The sequence below is a fragment of the Pristiophorus japonicus genome, chromosome 17 (assembly GCF_044704955.1).
Source record: "Pristiophorus japonicus isolate sPriJap1 chromosome 17, sPriJap1.hap1, whole genome shotgun sequence".
Taxonomy (NCBI): domain Eukaryota; kingdom Metazoa; phylum Chordata; class Chondrichthyes; family Pristiophoridae; genus Pristiophorus; species Pristiophorus japonicus.
In genome coordinates this window covers 127,828,634-127,845,452 of record NC_091993.1, presented here as the reverse complement: position 1 = coordinate 127,845,452, position 16,819 = coordinate 127,828,634, and the positions used below count along the sequence as shown (strand labels likewise).

At 47.3% G+C, this 16,819-nt stretch overlaps 1 protein-coding gene across 2 annotated transcripts in view; it reads left to right on the top strand.

Moving 5' to 3' along the window:
* The window catches only part of gpr61 (G protein-coupled receptor 61), a 284,165-nt gene that overhangs the window by 52,176 nt on the left and 215,170 nt on the right, over nt 1-16,819 (top strand). For both annotated transcript variants that reach the window (XM_070859498.1, XM_070859497.1), the window contains exon 2: nt 12,453-12,736. The gene's annotated coding sequence lies outside the window, so the exon portion shown is untranslated. The remainder of the gene's footprint in view (nt 1-12,452; nt 12,737-16,819) is intronic.

The window sequence follows — 16,819 nt, the reverse complement described above, 5'->3', positions numbered from 1 at the left end:
GCCATTCATAGACCATAGGAACAGGAGTAGGCCATTCATAGACCATAGGAACAGGAGTAGACTATTCATAGACCATAGGAACATTCATAGACCATAGGAACAGGAGTAGACCATAGGAACAGGAGTAGGCCATTCATAGACCATAGGAACAGGAGTAGACTATTCATAGACCATAGGAACATTCATAGACCATAGGAACAGGAGTAGGCCATTCATAGACCATAGGAACAGGAGTAGGCCATTCATAGACCATAGGAACAGAAGCAGGCCATTCATAGACCATAGGAACAGGCGTAGGCCATTCATAGACCATAGGAACAGGAATAGGCCATTCAAAGACCATAGGAACAGAAGTAGGCCATTCATAGACCATAGGAACAGGAGTAGGCCATTCGTAGACCATAGGAACATTCATAGACCATAGGAACAGGAGTAGGCCATTCATAGACCATAGGAACAGGAGTAGGCCATTCATAGACCATAGGAACAGGAGTAGACTATTCATAGACCATAGGAACATTCATAGACCATAGGAACAGGAGTAGGCCATTCATAGACCATAGGAACAGGAGTAGGCCATTCATAGACCATAGGAACAGGAGTAGGCCATTTGTAGACCATAGGAACAGGAGTAGGCTATTCATAGACCATAGGAACAGGAATAGACCATAGGAACAGGAATAGGCCATTCATAGACCATCGGAACAGCAGTAAAACATAGAAAATAGGTGCAGGTGTAGGCCATTCGGCCCTTCGAGCCTGCACCATCATTCAATAAAATCATGGCTGATCATTCCCTTAGTACCCCTTTCCTGCTTTCTCTCCATACCCCTTGATCCCCTTAGCCGTAAGGGATATATCTAACTCCCTCTTGAATATATCCAATGAACTGGCATCAACAACTCTCTGCGGCAAGGAATTCCACACGTTAACAACTCTCTGAGTGCTTCTCATCTCAGTCCTAAATGGCCTACCCCTTATCCTAAGACTGTTCCCTGGTTCTGGACTTCCCCAACATCGGGAACGTTCTACCCGCATCTAACCTGTCCCGTCCCATCAGAATCTTACATGTTTCTATGAGATCCCCTCTCATCCTTCTAAACTCCAATGTATAAAGGCCCAGTTGATCCAGTCTCTCCTCATATGTCAGTCCTGCCATCCCGGGAATCAGTCTGGTGAACCCTCGCTGCACTCCCTCAATAGCAAGAACGTCCTTCCTCAGATTAGGAGACCAAAACTGAACACAATATTCCAGGTGAGGCCTCACCAAGTCCCTGCACAAGTGCAATAAGACCTCCCTGCTCCTATACTCAAATCCCCTAGCTATGAAGGCCAACATACCATTTGCCGCCTTCACCACCTACTGTACCTGCATGCCAACTTTCAATGACTGATGAACCATGACACCCAGGTCTCGTTGCATCTCCCCTTTTCCTCTGCCGCCATTCAGATAATATTCTGTCTTCGCGTTTTTGTCCCCAAAGTGGATAACCTCACATTTATTCACATTATACTGCATCTGCCATGCATTTGCCCACTCACCTAACCTGCCCAAGTCACCCTGCAGCCTCCTAGAGTCCCCCCCTGGGGGTAATGTACTGACGTGGATAGAGAACTGGTTGGCAGACAGGAAGCAGAGAGTCGGAATAAACGGGTCCTTTTCAGAATGGCAGGCAGTGAGCAGTGAAGTGCCGCAGGGCTCAGTGCTGGGACCCCAGCTATTTACAATATACATATACAATATAGATAAATATACAATATACATAAATGATTTAAATGAAGGAATTGAATGTAATATCTCCAAGTTTGCAGATGACACTAAGCTGGGTGATGGTGTGAGCTGTGAGGAGGATGCTAAGAGGCTGCAGGGTGACTTGGACAGGTTAGATGAGTGGGCAAATGCATGGCAGATGCAGTATAATGTGGTAAATGTGAGGTTATCCACTTTGGTGGCAAAAACAGGAAGACAGAATATTATCTGAATGGTGACAGATTAGGAAAAGGGGAGGTGCAACGAGACCTGGGTGTCATGGTGCATCAGTCATTGAAAGTTGGCATGCAGGTACAGCAGGCAGTAAAGAAGGCAAATGGCATGTTGGCCTTCATAACTAGAGGATTTGAGTATAGGAGCAGGGAGGTCTTACTGCAGTTGTACAGAGCCTTGGTGAGACCACACCTGGAATATTGTGTTCAGTTTTGGTCTCCTAATCTGAGGAAGGCCGTTCCTGCTATTGAGGGAATACAGCGAAGTTTAACCAGATTGATTCCCTGGATGGCAGGACTGACATATAAGGATCAACTGGGCTTGTATCCATTGGAGTTTAGAAGAATGAGAGGGGATCTCATAGAAACATATAAAATTCTGATGGGATTGGACAGGTTAGAGGCGGGAAGAATGTTCCCGTTGCTGGGGAGTTCCAGAACCAGGGGTCACAGTCAAGAATAAGGGGTAAGCCATTTCGGACCTAGATGAGGAGAAACTTCTTCACTCAGAGAGTGGTTACCCTGTGGAATTCTCTACCACAGAGAGTTGTTGAGGCCAGTTCGTTAGATATATTCAAAAGGGAGTTCGATATGGCCCTTAAGGCCAAAGGCATTAAGGAGTATGGAGAGAAAGCAGGAAAGGGGTACTGAGGTTGAATGATCAGCCATGATCTTATTGAATGGCGGTGCCTGCTTGATGGGCTGAATGGCCTGCTCCTGCACCTAATTTCTATGTTTCTATAGATCATAGGAACAGGAGTAGGCCATTCATAGACCATAGAAACAGGAGTAGACCATTCATAGACCATAGAAACAGGAGTAGGCTATTCATAGACCATAGGAACAGGAGTAGGCCATTCATAGACCATAGGAACAGCAGTCAGCCATTCATAGACCATAGGAACAGGAGTAGGCCATTCATAGACTATAGGACTAGGAGTAGGCCATGGATAGACCATAGGAACAGGAGTAGGCTATTCATAGACCATAGGAACAGGAGTAGGCCATTCATGGACCATCGAAACAGGAGTAGGCCATTCATAAACCATAGGAACAGGAGTAGGCCATTCATAAACCATAGGAACAGGAGTAGGCCATTCATAGACCATAGGAACAGGAGTAGGCCATTCATAGACCATAGGAACAGGAGTAGGCCATTCATAGACCATAGGAACAGGAGTAGGCCATTCATAGACCATAGGAACAGGAGTAGGCCATTCATAGACCATAGAAATAGGAGTAGGCCATTCATAGACCATAGGAACAGGAGTAGGCCATTCATAGACCATAGGAACAGGAGTAGGCCATTCATGGACCATAGGAACAGGAGTAGGCCATTCATAGACCATAGAAATAGGAGTAGGCCATTCATAGACCATAGGAACAGGAGTAGGCCATTCATAGACCATAGGAACAGGAGTAGGCCATTCATGGACCATAGGAACAGGAGTAGGCCATTCATAGACCATAGGATCATTCCTTGCTTCCTTTAGATGCTAGCTGGAAGCTTATCGGAATGTAACAGTAACTTGGTAAATTGATGGTTCTTGAATGAAATATAATCCTGAACTCACTGCTGTGGTGAGTTGTGTTACAATTGTGAAAAATGTTCCCTCATAGTCCAGGAAACGGTGCTGAATGGTTCTATTCTAGTCCTCGAGATATAAAGGCCAGCATCCCATTACATTTGGATTAGTTTCTGTACCTGTCCATGACATTTTAATGATCGATGTAAGTCTCTTTGGACCTCCACTGGATATTGGGCAGAAAAAATGGCAATTTCATTTAATTTCTTCAGTGATTTATTAACCTTGAGTAAAATTTTACAAAACTGCGGAAAGAAGAAATTCTATTAAAAATAAATTTAATGCATTTGAGATGCTTAAGAAATGGCATACATCAAATCTATTTTAGGTTTAATTTATTCTGGGCACTAATTCTGAATACGACCTTCACTGAATGAGATGTGTCTTGTATTAAGACGCTTAAGGTTGGAACAGTGCTGCTGAGGGGACCAAGGTGTTTCCATGCTCAGTGACAACTTGACTTCAGAGGCCCAGATATTCGATGGCGCTAAACACTCCAATGTCTGCCCAATATCCAGTGGAGGTCCAAAGAGACTTAGGGAGTCCATGTACATCGATCATTAAAATGTCATGGACAGGTACAGAAACTAATCCAAATGTAATGGGATGCTGGCCTTTATATCTGGAGGACTAGAATACAAGGAGGGTAGAAGTTATGCTGCAGCTGTACAAAGCCCTGGTTAGCCCACAGCTGGAGCACTGTGAGCAGTTCCGGGCCCCACGCCTTAGGGAGGGTATATTGGTCTTGGAGGGAGTACAGCGTGGGTTTACCAGAATGATACTCGCACTCCAAATTATGAGAAGCGATTGCACAAACTAGGGTTATATTCCCTGGAATTTAGAAGGTTAAGGAGTGATTTGATTAAAGTTTTCAAGATATTAAGGGGAACTGATAGGGGTAATGTATGCCCCTGTAAGTATTGTGAGTGGCTTAACCTGTCACATGATGTTCACAAGACTCAATAAAACCCCAGCCAGTTGGGTTCGGAGGATCCACGATGGGGCAGGTGGTTGTGAGCCTGGTGGATGAACTGGTAATGTGTAGTGTGATTGTTAAACCTTTGCTAATAAACCAACTAGTTATTAATAGCAATGTGTTGCTATGGATTCTTCAGCAAAGAACCCTTGAAGCAAATACATTATAATAGGGTAGATAGAGTGAAACTATGTATGCTGGTTGGGGATTCTAAGACTAGTACCAAGCCTTTCAGGAGTGAAATTAGGAAACACTTCTACACACAAAGAGTGTAGAAGTTTGGAACTCTTCTGGAAGTGGCAATTAATGCTCGATCAATTTTAAAGATTGATAGATTTTTGTTAACCGAAGGTATTAAGGAATATGAGTCAAGGGCGGGTATATGCGGTACGGTCACAGATCAGCCATGATCTCACTGAATGGCAGAACAGGCTCGAGGGGCTGAATGGCCTTCTGCTCCTGTGTCATGGGCTGAGCATCCCCCGGCCTGCGAGCACCATCAGAGCGGGCTGGGGAGTGGAAGGAGCAACATGGCGGCCTAGCTCAGCAGGCTGAGCATCCCCCGGCTTGCGAGCACCATCAGAGCGGGCTGGGGAGTGGAAGGAGCAACATGGCGGCCTAGCTCAGCAGGCTGAGCATCCCCCGGCCTGTGAGCACCATCAGAGCAGGCTGGGGAGTGGAAGGAACAGCATGGCGACGTACCACTCCAGGGAGCAGCACGTGCTGGAGCAGGAGAGCAACAGCAGTGAAACGGGACATCACTAAGATCCAGGTCGGTGATTGGAGCATGGGCAGGTACTGCAGGAGCGGCAAGATCGGGGCGAGAGATTGTAGAGGGACGTGATCGGGGCGCAGGAGAGGCGAGGGCCCAGGGGCAGCACGGGCCAGCCCACACTGTGATATGTGTGTGCACTAGGTCCGTGCAGCAGAGCTGGTCTCCAGTTGTCCTGGTTAATCCTTGCTACTGGTCACGCTGGTGTGCAACGGTCACCACACGTTTAAAAAATCCACACACCGGCATCTTCCACCCGTCAAGATTTAGTTCAGGACCTGGAATTTTAGGTCCTTCATTGAAACACCTGTGCACTTCTTGACGTGGAAGCAAGTCATTCTCGATTCGAGGGGCTGCGTATGATGATGGTAACGGGCTGGAGGAGCTGAATGGCCTCCTGTTCCTGTGTAACAGGCTCGAGGGGCTGAATGGGCCTCCTCCTGCTCCTGTGTAACAGGCCCGAGGGGCTGAATAGCCTCCTCCTGCTCCTGTGTAACAGGCTCGAGGGGCTGAATGGCCTCCTCCTGTTCCTGTGTAACGGGCTCGAGGGGCTGAATGGGCCTCCTCCTGCTCCTGTGTAACAGGCCCGAGGGGCTGAATAGCCTCCTCCTGTTCCTGTGTAACGGGCTCGAGGGGCTGAATGGCCTCCTCCTGCTCCTGTGTAACGGGCTCGAGGAGCTGAATGGCCTCCTCTTGCTCCTGTGTAATAGGTTCGAGGGGCTGAATGGCCTCCTCCTGTTCCTGTGTAACAGGCTCAAGGGCCTGAATGGGCCTCCTCCTGTTCCTGTGTAACAGGCTCGAGGGGCTGAATGGCCTCCCCATGTTCCTGTGTAACAGGCCCAAGGGGCTGAATGGGCCTTCTCCTGTTCCTGTGTAACAGGCTCGAGGGGCTGAATGGACCTCCTCCTGGTCCTGTATAACAGGCTCGAGGGGCTGAATGGCCTCCTCCTGGTCCTGTATAACAGGCTCGAGGGGCTGAATGGCCTCCTCCTATTCCTGTGTAACAGACTCGAGGGACTGAATGGCCTCCTCCTATTCCTATATAACAGGCTCGAGGGGCTGAATGGCCTCCTCCTGTTCCTGTGTAACAGGCTTGAGGGGCTGAATGGCCTCCTCCTGTTCCTGTGTAACAGGCCCGAGGTGCTGAATGGGCCTCCTCCAATGTTCCAATGCAGCGAGCAGGAAGTGCACATTGCGAGCCAGAAATGTGCTGCCCGCCATATTGGTGTAGTCAAACAAAATCAGGTGTGCAGCGTACCCAACCTCGCCAAAAAAGTATAAATCTTGGAACTCCCTCTCTAACAGCACTGTGGGAGCACCTTCACCACACGGACTGCAGCAGTTCAAGAAGGTGGCTCACCACCACCTTCTCAAGGGGCAATTCGGGATGGGCAATACTAATCAACCTATCTTTCATACGTCAACCCCCTCATCTCCGGAATCAACCTAGTGAACCTTCTCTGAACAGCCTCCAATGCAAGTATATCCTTTCTTAAATACGGAGACCAAAACTGTACGCAGTACGCTAGGTTTGGTCTCACCAATACCCTGTACAGTTATAGCAGGACTTCCCTGTTCAGTAAGATAATGGGACTAAAGGCGGATAAATCCCCTGGACCTGATGGCTTGCATCCTAGGGTCTTAAGAGAAGTAGCGGCAGGGATAGCAGATGCATTGGTTGTAATTTACCCAAATTCCCTGGATTCTGGGGAGGTCCCAACAGATTGGAAAGCTGCAAATGTAACGGTTCGATTTAAAAAAGGAGGACAAAAAGCAGGAAACTATAGACCAGTTAGCCTAACATCTGTGGTTGGGAAAATGTTGGAGTACGTTATTAAAGAAGCAGTAGCAGGACATTTGGAAAAGCAAAATTCGTTCAGGCAGAGTCAGCATGGATTTATGAAGGGGAAGTCATGTTTGACAAATTTGCTCGAATTCTTTTTCAAACAGGGTGGATAAAGGGTAACCAGTGGATGTGGTGTATTTGGACTTGCAGAAGGCATTTGACAAGGTGCCACATAAAAGGTTACTGCACAAGATAAAAGTTCACGGGGTTGGGGGTAATATATTAGCATGGATAGAGGATTGGCTAACAAACAGAAAACAGAGAGTCGGGATAAATGGTTCATTCTCTGGTTGGCAATCAGTAACGAGTGGGGTGCCGCAGGGATCAGTGCTGGGACCCCAACTATTTACAATCTATATTAACGACTTGGAAGAAGGGACCGAGTGTAACGTAGCCAAGTTTGCTGACGATACAAAGATGGGAGGAAAAGCAATGTGTGAGGAGAACACAAAAAAATCTGCAAAAGGACACAGACAGGCTCAGTGAGTGGGCAAAAATTTGGCAGATGGAGTATAATGTTGGAAAGTGTGAGGTCATGCACTTCGGCAGAACAAATCAAAGAGCAAGATGTTATTTAAATGGAGAAAGATTGCAAAGTGCTGCAGTACAGTGGGACCTGGGGGTACTTGTGCATGAAACACAAAAGGTTAGTATGCAGGTACAGCAAGTGATCAGGTAGGCCAATGGTATCTTGGCCTTTATTGCAAAGGGGATGGAGTATAAAAGCAGGGAAGTCTTGCTACAGTTGTACAGAGTATTGGTGAGGCCACACCTGGAATACTGCGTGCAGATTTGGTTTCCATTTTTACGAAAGGATATACTTGCTTTGGAGGCAGTTCAGAGAAGGTTCACAAGGTTGATTCCGGGGATGAGGGGATTGACTTATGAGGAAAGGTTGAGTAGGTTGGGCCTCTACTCATTGGAATTCAGAAGAATGAGAGGTGATCTTATCGAAACGTATAAGATTATGAGGGGGCTTGACAAGGTGGATGCAGAGAGGATGTTTCCACTGATGGGGGAGACTAGAACTAGGGGGCATAATCTTAGAATAAGGAGCCGCCCATTTAAAACTGAAATGAGGAGAAATTTCCCTTCATCCAAGTCATTAATATAGATTGTAAATAGTTGAGGTCCAAGCTCCGATCCCTGTGGCACCCCACTAGTTACAGTTTGGCAACTGGAAAATGACCCATTTATCCCGACTCTCTGTTTTTTGTTAGTTAGCCAATCTTCTATCCATGCTAATATATTACCCCCAACCCCGTGAACTTTTATCTTGTCCAGCCCCAACAAAAAGTAAGAAAGAACTTGCATTTCTATAGCGCCTTTCACCACCTCGGGACTTCCCAAAGCGCTTCACAGCCAATGAGGTACTTTAGAAGTGTAGTCACTGTTGTAATGTAGGAAACTTCGAATGTAACTTCTAGGCTTACAAGATTGGAAGCCTGTATGAAAGCCTGTATGAATGAGGAGGAATTTCTCCTCTCAGAGGGTTGTAAATCTGTGGAATTCTCTGCCCCAGAGAGCAGTGGAGGCTGGGACATTGAATATATTTAAGGTGGAGATAGACAGATTTTTGAGTGATAAAGGAGTAAAGGGTTATGGGGAGCGGGCAGGGAATTGGAGCTGAGTCCATGATCAGATCAGCCATGATCTTATTGAATGGCGGAGCAGGCTCGAGGGACCGAATGGCCGACTCCTGCTCCTATTTCCTTTGTTCTTATGTTCAAGGACAACTAGAGGTTGGGCAGTAAATGCTGGCCAGCAACGCCCACTTCCTGAGAATGATTATTAAAAGCAAATGTGGCTCTGCAAGGTGCACAAACTGGCATTTAGTTCATGTAAAATTGTAGGAATAAAAATGTATCAGTGGGTTTAGCTGAGATAAGACGGGGATCAGTGGGATTAGTTTTAAGAACTGCTGCCCTTTCATCTATGACAGATGCAGTCTTTATTTCTGGATCTCCTCAATAACACTCACATGCTCATAGACCCTGCACGCAATGGGAATGGCCGACTGAACAGGATTCAAACCGGCAGCAAAGAGATGTCCCCTGGTTATTGTGGGAGTAATGAATCTATCAGTGTCTCTCGGCCCCCTTGTGTTACCCTGCTGTATTCTCCAGGACTGTCGGTTAGAGAATCTCTGGGAGAGGAAACAACAACAACTTGTATTTGTATAGTGCCGTTAATGTAGCTAGCTGTCCCAGAATGCTTCATAGGAGCGTTATCAAACATAATCTTACATCGAGCCACATAAAGGGATATTAGGACAGGCGACCAAAAGCTTGGTCAAAGAGGTAAAGAAGAAAGAAAGAACTTGCATTTATATAGCACCTTTAACGTCCACTGGATGTCCCAAAATGTTTTGCAGTTAACAAAGTACTTTTGAAGTGTAGTCACTGCTGTAATGTAGGAAACGCAGCAGCCAATGTGCGCACAGCAAGCTCCCACAAACAGCAATGAGATAATGATTAGATAATCTGTTTTTTAGTGATGTTGGTTGAGGGATAAATATTGGCCAAGACACCGGGTAGAACTGCCCTGCTCTTCTTCGAAATAGTGGCCTTGGGATCATTTACATCCACCCGTGAGAGCAAACGGGGCCCTGGTTTAACGTCTCATCTAAAAGACAGCACCTCAGACAGTGCAGCACTCTCCCAGAATGGATTCACATTGGAGAGTTGAGTGCTATTAGCACATAAGAATTAGGAGCAGGATTAGGCCATTCGGCCCCTTGAGCCTGATCGCCATTCAATAAGATCACGGCTGATCATCGACCTCAACTTCACTTTCCCGCCTGATCTCCATAATCCCTTGATTCCCCCAGTCTCCAAAAATCAATCTATCTCATCCATGAATATATTCAGAGACTCAACATCCACAGCCCTCTGGGGTTGAGAATTTGAAAGATTCACAATCCTCCTTGTGAAGAAATTCCTCCTCATCTCAGTCCTAAATGGCCAACCCCTTATCCTGAGACTGTGACCCCTAGTTCTAGACTCTCCAGCCCGGGGGAAACATCCTCTCAACATCTACCCTGTCGATCCCCCTCAGAATCTGAGATGAGGAGGAATTTCTTCTCTCAGAGGGTTGTAAATCTGTGGAATTCGCTGCCTCAGAGAGCTGTGAAAGCTGGGTCATTGAATAAATTTAAGACAGAGATAGACAGATTGTTGAATGATAAGGGAATAAGGGGTTATGGGGAGTGGGTGGGGAAGTGGACCAGAGTCCATGATCTGATCAGCCATGATCTTATTGAATGGCGGAGCAGGCTCGAGGGGCCGAATGGCCAACTCTTGCTCCCAATCCTTATTTTCTTATGTAATCCTGTATGTTTCAACCATGGGATGACCTTTCTTTCAGGGCCTTGCATCATTCAGAACTGACTTACACCAACACGTGCAAATTTGCCCCAGTAACTCCCTCACATCAGCTCCCCGATGCCAACTCTGGCTTTTAGACACCAATATTCAGAGTAAATCAGCCAGCAGATGGAGATAAACAGGAGAATGTTAAAAACTAATAAATTTTTTCAATCAATTTAATGTTTCCAAAGTAATGCTGAAGGTGAAACTCATTGATCCAGCTCCTGATCCGTTTCACCAGTTGTTTGATTAAAAACGTCATTCATTTTTTAAATATCTGTCACACTAGGAGGGGGTCTCATAAACCATCTACAACCTCTCTTCTACCCTTCCAGTATCCCACCCGTGATCTATTGTCAGTCGCATACTTTCCCGAGAGATGCTCAGGGTCAAAGACTAAAGCCAGTTATCATTGCTGCCCTGATTCAAGGTCATCGCGTGTTGTGGGTTCAGACCCAGCCTCGGTGTAGTAAAAGCAGCTTCTGCTTCACCCCCACTGCAGCCCCGGGGCACACATCATCATCACAGGCAGTCCCTCGTATTGAGGATGACTTGCTTCCACGCCGAAAAAGGATGAGTTCACAGGTGTTTCAATGAAGGACCTAATATTCCGGATCCCGAACTACATGTTGAAGGATGGAAGATGCCTGTGTGTGGATTTTTTTAACGTGTGGTGGCCGTTGCACACCAGCCACCACATGGGCTTGACAGAGCGAGGTCTTGGCCCAGTGGCAAGGGTTAACCAGGACAACTGGAGACCAGCTCTGCTGCACAGACCTAGTGCGCGCACATATCGCAGTATGGGCTGGTCCGTGCTGCCTCTGGGCCTGTGCCTCTCCTGGGCCCCTATCACATCCCTCTACGAACTCCTGCCGCTCCTGCTGTACCTGTCCGCACTGCAGTCAGCCGTCGCCCTCCTGCAGCAGCACGTGCTGCTCCCTGCAGTGGTATACCGCCGCACGCTGCTCCCTCTGATGGCCCCCGGCCTGCTGATGGTCTTGCAGGCTGGGACCGCACCGATTTCCAGGCCTGACCGCCACACACTGACCTGATTGCCCGCACTTGGTGCTGTGACAGTCAGCGGCTTGAGCCACCGATTCTTGACTAGTTCCGGCAAACTATGAAATTCCTTAACTCCTGTAGTATTCCCTTCCCCCTCCAATCAGAGAATGATACAGCACAGAGCGAGGCCATTCGGCCCATTGTTCCTGTGCCGGCTCTGTGACAGAGCAATCCAATCAGTCCCACTCCCCCTGCTCTTTCCCCACAGCCCTGCAATGTTTTCCTTTTCAAGTATTTATCTAATTCCGCTTTTGAAAGTTACTATTGAATCTGCTCCCAACGCCTTTTCAGGCAGCGCGTTCCCGATCACAACAACTCGCTGCGGGAAAAATATTTTTTCCTCATGTCACAACTAGTTCTTTTGCCAATTATGTTAAAATCGACAGGCTTTTAAATCCTAAGCTTCAGCCGTGGCAGCACTCTCGCCTCTGAGTCAGAAGGTCGTGGGTTCAAGTCCCAGTCCAGGGACTTGAGCACAAAAATCTAGGCTGACACTCAAGTGCAGTGCAGAGGGAGTGCCACACTGTTGGAGGTGCCTTCTTTTGGATGAGATGATAAACCGAAGCCCTATCTGCCATCTCCAAGTGGATGTAAAAGATCTCATGGCACTATTTTCGAAGAAGAGGTGTCCTGGCTAATATTTATCCCTAAATCAACATAACAAAAAAACAGATTATCTGTTTATGGGAGCTTGCTGTGCGCAAATTGGCTGTTGCGTTCCTTACATTACAACAGTGACCACAATTCAAAAAGTACTTCTGTAAAGTGCTTTGTGACATCCGGTGGTCATGAAAGGCGCTATAGAAATGCAAGTCTTTCTTTGCCTCACGGTGAATTACTTTCCTTTCCCTTTTCTCAGCCTGAGAGACCTCGCTTGTCTCTGAGTGTTCGCCCGACACCGTTGATTCTCGACATGAGAAAGCATCATCGACTTCTCCCACCGCTGGCCTCCTGCAGCACCAGTGCATGGCTTGTCCACGATGCATTGTGCCATCTCACACTCGCCGCATTTCTACAACCAGATAATATCGAAGAGAACAAACCAAGCGTCAAATATCCAGCATAACTTGGGTCATTGGAGCAACACGCAAGGAAAGAGGCACGGGAGTTGTTTTGGGGGGACAACAGACAGAGGGAAAGCTGGTAAGTGATTTTTTTTCCAAAAATATACTTTATTCGTATAAAATTTTCACAACACACTGGAAAATAGCTCAGTACCTTGCGGTCAGCAATTCCATACAATTGGTTTGGATGCTGACAGCAGTTCCATACAATGCACTAGTGTGCATTTCATTTCAAGGTACAGTTTAGTACAATCCGTAAATTACGTTACATGTAGTACTGTGCAAATAAGGGTATTACATGGAGCAGATAAGAACAGGTTTACATTACATTCCAGGATACATTTCAATACCGATCACGAATCACGTTACATGTAGCACTATACAGATGAAAGCAGTACACGGAACGGATGGGGATACATTTACATTTCTTTACAAGTTACTAAACAGTGCCGAGACTTTCATTATACATGTCACAACACAGGTGTGTTTCAGTACATGGTGCTCTATGTATACAAGCAGATTAACAAGTACAGCCCGAGGGGGGTCTGATTCCAATTCCTGGGTTTACCGTGGCAGAAAGGCCTTAAACTGTGGCCCTTCCCCATCGTGACACAAATAACCTTCCGAATGCACTAAGGGACCGAGGGTCTAGTGAGAAGGAGGAACTGAAGGATATCCTTATTAGGCAGGAAATTGTGTTCGGGAAATTGATGGGATTGAAGGCCGATAAATCCCCAGGGCCTGATAGTCTGCATCCCAGAGTACTTAAGGAAGTGGCTCTAGAAATAGTGGATGCATTGGTGATCATTTTCCAACAGTCTATTGACTCTGGATCAGTTCCTATGGACTGGAGGGTAACTAATATAACACCACTTTTTAAAAAGGGAGGGAGAGAGAAAACGGGTAATTATAGACCGGTTAGCCTGACTTCAGTAGTGGGGAAAATGTTGGAATCAATCATTAAGGATGAAATAGCAGCGCATTGGAAAGCAGTGACAGGATCGGACCAAGTCAGCCTTTATGAAAGGGAAATCATACTTGACGAATCTTCTGGAATTTTTTGAGGATGTAACGAGTAGAGTGGACAAAGGAGACCCAGTGGATGTGATGTATTTGGACTTTCAAAAGGCTTTTGACAAGGTCCCACACAAGAGATTGGTGTGCAAAATCAAAGCGCATGGTATTAGGGGTAATATACTGACATGGATAGAGAACTAATTGGCAGACAGGAAGCAGAGAGTCGGGATAAACGGGTCCTTTTCAGAATGGCAGGCAGTGACTAGTGGAGTGCCGCAGGGCTCAGTGCTGGGACTCCAGCTCTTTACAATATACATCAATAATTTGGATGAAGGAATTGAGTGTAATATCTCCAAGTTTGCAGATGACACTAAACTGGGTGGCGGTGTGAGCTGTGAGGGGGACGCTAAGAGGCTGCAGGGTGACTTGGACAGGTTAGGTGAGTGGGCAAATGCATGGCAGATGCAGTATAATGTGGATAAATGTGAGGTTATTCATTTTGGGGGCAAAAACACAAAGACAGAATATTATCTGAATGGTGGCAGATTAGGAAAAGGGGAGGTGCAACGAGACCTGGGTGTCATGGTTCATCAGTCACTGAAAGTGAGCATGCAGGTACAGCAGGCAATGAAGAAGGCAAATGGTATGTTGGCCTTCATAGCTAGGGGATTTGAGTACAGGAGCAGGGAGGTCTTACTGCAGTTGTACAGGGCCTTAGTGAGGCCTCACCTGGAATATTGTGTTCAGTTTTGGTCTCCTAATCTGAGGAAGGATGTTCTTGCTATTGAGGGAGTGCAGCGAAGGTTCACCAGACTGATTCCAGGGATGGCTGGACTGTCATATGAGGAGAGACTGGATCAACTGGGCCTTTATTCACTGGAGTTTAGAATGAAGAGAGGGGATCTCATAGAAACGTATAAGATTCTGACGGGACTGGACAGGTTAGATGCGGGAAGAATGAAATCCCGATGTTATAGGAAGTCCAGAACCAGGGGCCATAGTCTTAGGATAAGGGGTAGGCCATTTAGGACTGAGATGAGGAGAAACTTCTTCTCTCAGAGAGTTGTTAATCTATGGAATTTCCTGCCACAGAGAGTTGTTGATGCCAGTTCATTGGATATATTCAAGAGGGAGTTAGATATGGCCCTTATGGCTAAGGGGATCAAGGGGTATGGAGAGAAAGCAGGAAAGGGGTACTGAGGGAATGATCAGCCATGATCTTATTGAATGGTGGTGCAGGCTTGAAGGGCCGAATGACCTACTCCTGCACCTATTTTCTATGTTTCTATGCCTTTGTGGCGACTGCACCAATCTTTAATGCGTCCCTCAGCACGTACTCCTGGACCTTGGATTGTGCCAGTCTGCAACACTCAGCCATGGACATCTCCTTGCTCTGGAAGACCAGCAAGTTTCGGGAAGACCAAAGTGCGTTTTTCACCGAGTTGATGGCTCTCCAGCAGCAGATGATATCTGTCTTGGTGTGCGTCCCTGCGAACAGTCCGCAGAGCACAGAGTCCTGTGTTACAGAGCTGCTTGGGATGAAGCTTGACAGCAACCACTGCATCTCCTTCCAGACCTGCCTTGGAAAGGAGCAATCCCGAAGGAGATGGATGACAGTCTCGTCCGCACCACAGCCGACTCGGGGGCAGAGTGCCGTGTCTCTGAAACCCCTTCTCACCGCCAACCAAGCTATATCTTGGTGCTTGTGTGAAAGCTCTGGCGATGAGACAGTCTGCCAAATGAGTTCGACAGTCTGCTCGGGCAACCGCCCGACAGGATCCATCATCTCCTTCTTCCGTAGGGCGTCCAGGACCTTGTGTGCCGACTGCTTTATGACCTTGTGGTCAAAGGTGTTTTTCTTCGAAAAACTTTTCCATGAAGGACTGGTGGTGAGGCATGGTCCAACGGGTTGGAGCGTTCCACAGCAGCCTCGCCAGACCGATCTTTTGCAACACCGGGGACACACAGAATCTCAGCACATAATGACACTTGGTGTTTGTGTATGAAGCGTCTATGCACAGCTTGATGCAGCCGCACACAAATGTGGCCATCAGGATGAGGGCCACGTTCGGAACGTCCTTCCCTCCCTTGTCCAGAGATTTGTACATCGTGTCTCTGCGGACAGTCTATTTTCGATCAGACAAAATGGAAGACGGCTCGGGTGACTACTACGGCATAGGATTGGGGTATGGGCCAGACCTGCGCCAAGTACAACACCAAGAGCACTTCACTCCTGATGACCAGGATCTTTCCTGCAATGGAGAGGGAGCACAACTTCCACCATCCCAGTTTGTGTTTGGCTTTAGCGATACACTCCTTCCAGTTTTTGGCGCTCGCTCCGAACCATATTCCCAACAGCTTCAGGTAATCTGACTTAATGGTGAGGGGAATAAAGGATTGGTCGGCCCAGCTTCCATGTTGAGATCAATCATAAGCTTTTTGGAATTCTGTGACGTGGTTGACCACACCATTCTCTGCCAACGCCTCTCCACTATTGGCTGGCTGAGTGGGACTGCCCTCTCCCCACTCCTTTCCTATCGGTCCAGTCACTGTCAGAGAATTCCCTGCAATGGATTACCTTCCTGCTCCCGCACTGTTACCTCTGGAGCCCCCCAGGGATCTATTTTGTTCCCCTCTTATTCTGGCCTCTTGTGTATTCCTGATTTCTTTCGTCCCGCCATTGGTGGCCGTGCCTTCAGCTGCTTGGACCCCTAAACTCTGGAATTCCCTCCCTAAACCCCTCTGTCTCTCCACCTAAAGCCGACCTCTTTGACCAAGTGTTTGGTCACCTGTCCTAATATGTGGCTTTAATTAAATGGTGGAGTAGGCTCGAGGGCTTCTCCTGTGACCTGTGACTTGGGATTGTAGTTTAAAAAAAAATGTATTCGTTCATGAGATGTGGGCATCCCTGGCATGGCCGGCATTTATTGCCCCTTGAGAAGGTGGTGGTGAGCTGCCTTCTTCAACCGTTGCAGTCCGTGTGGTGAAGATGCTCCCACAGTGACTTTGTCATCGTGGTTTGGTATAACTGAGTGTCTCGCTGGGCCATTTCAGGGCAGTTAAGAGTCAACCACATTGCTGTGGGTCTGGAGACACATATATACCAGACCGGGTAAGGACGGCAGATTTCCTTCCCTAAAGGACA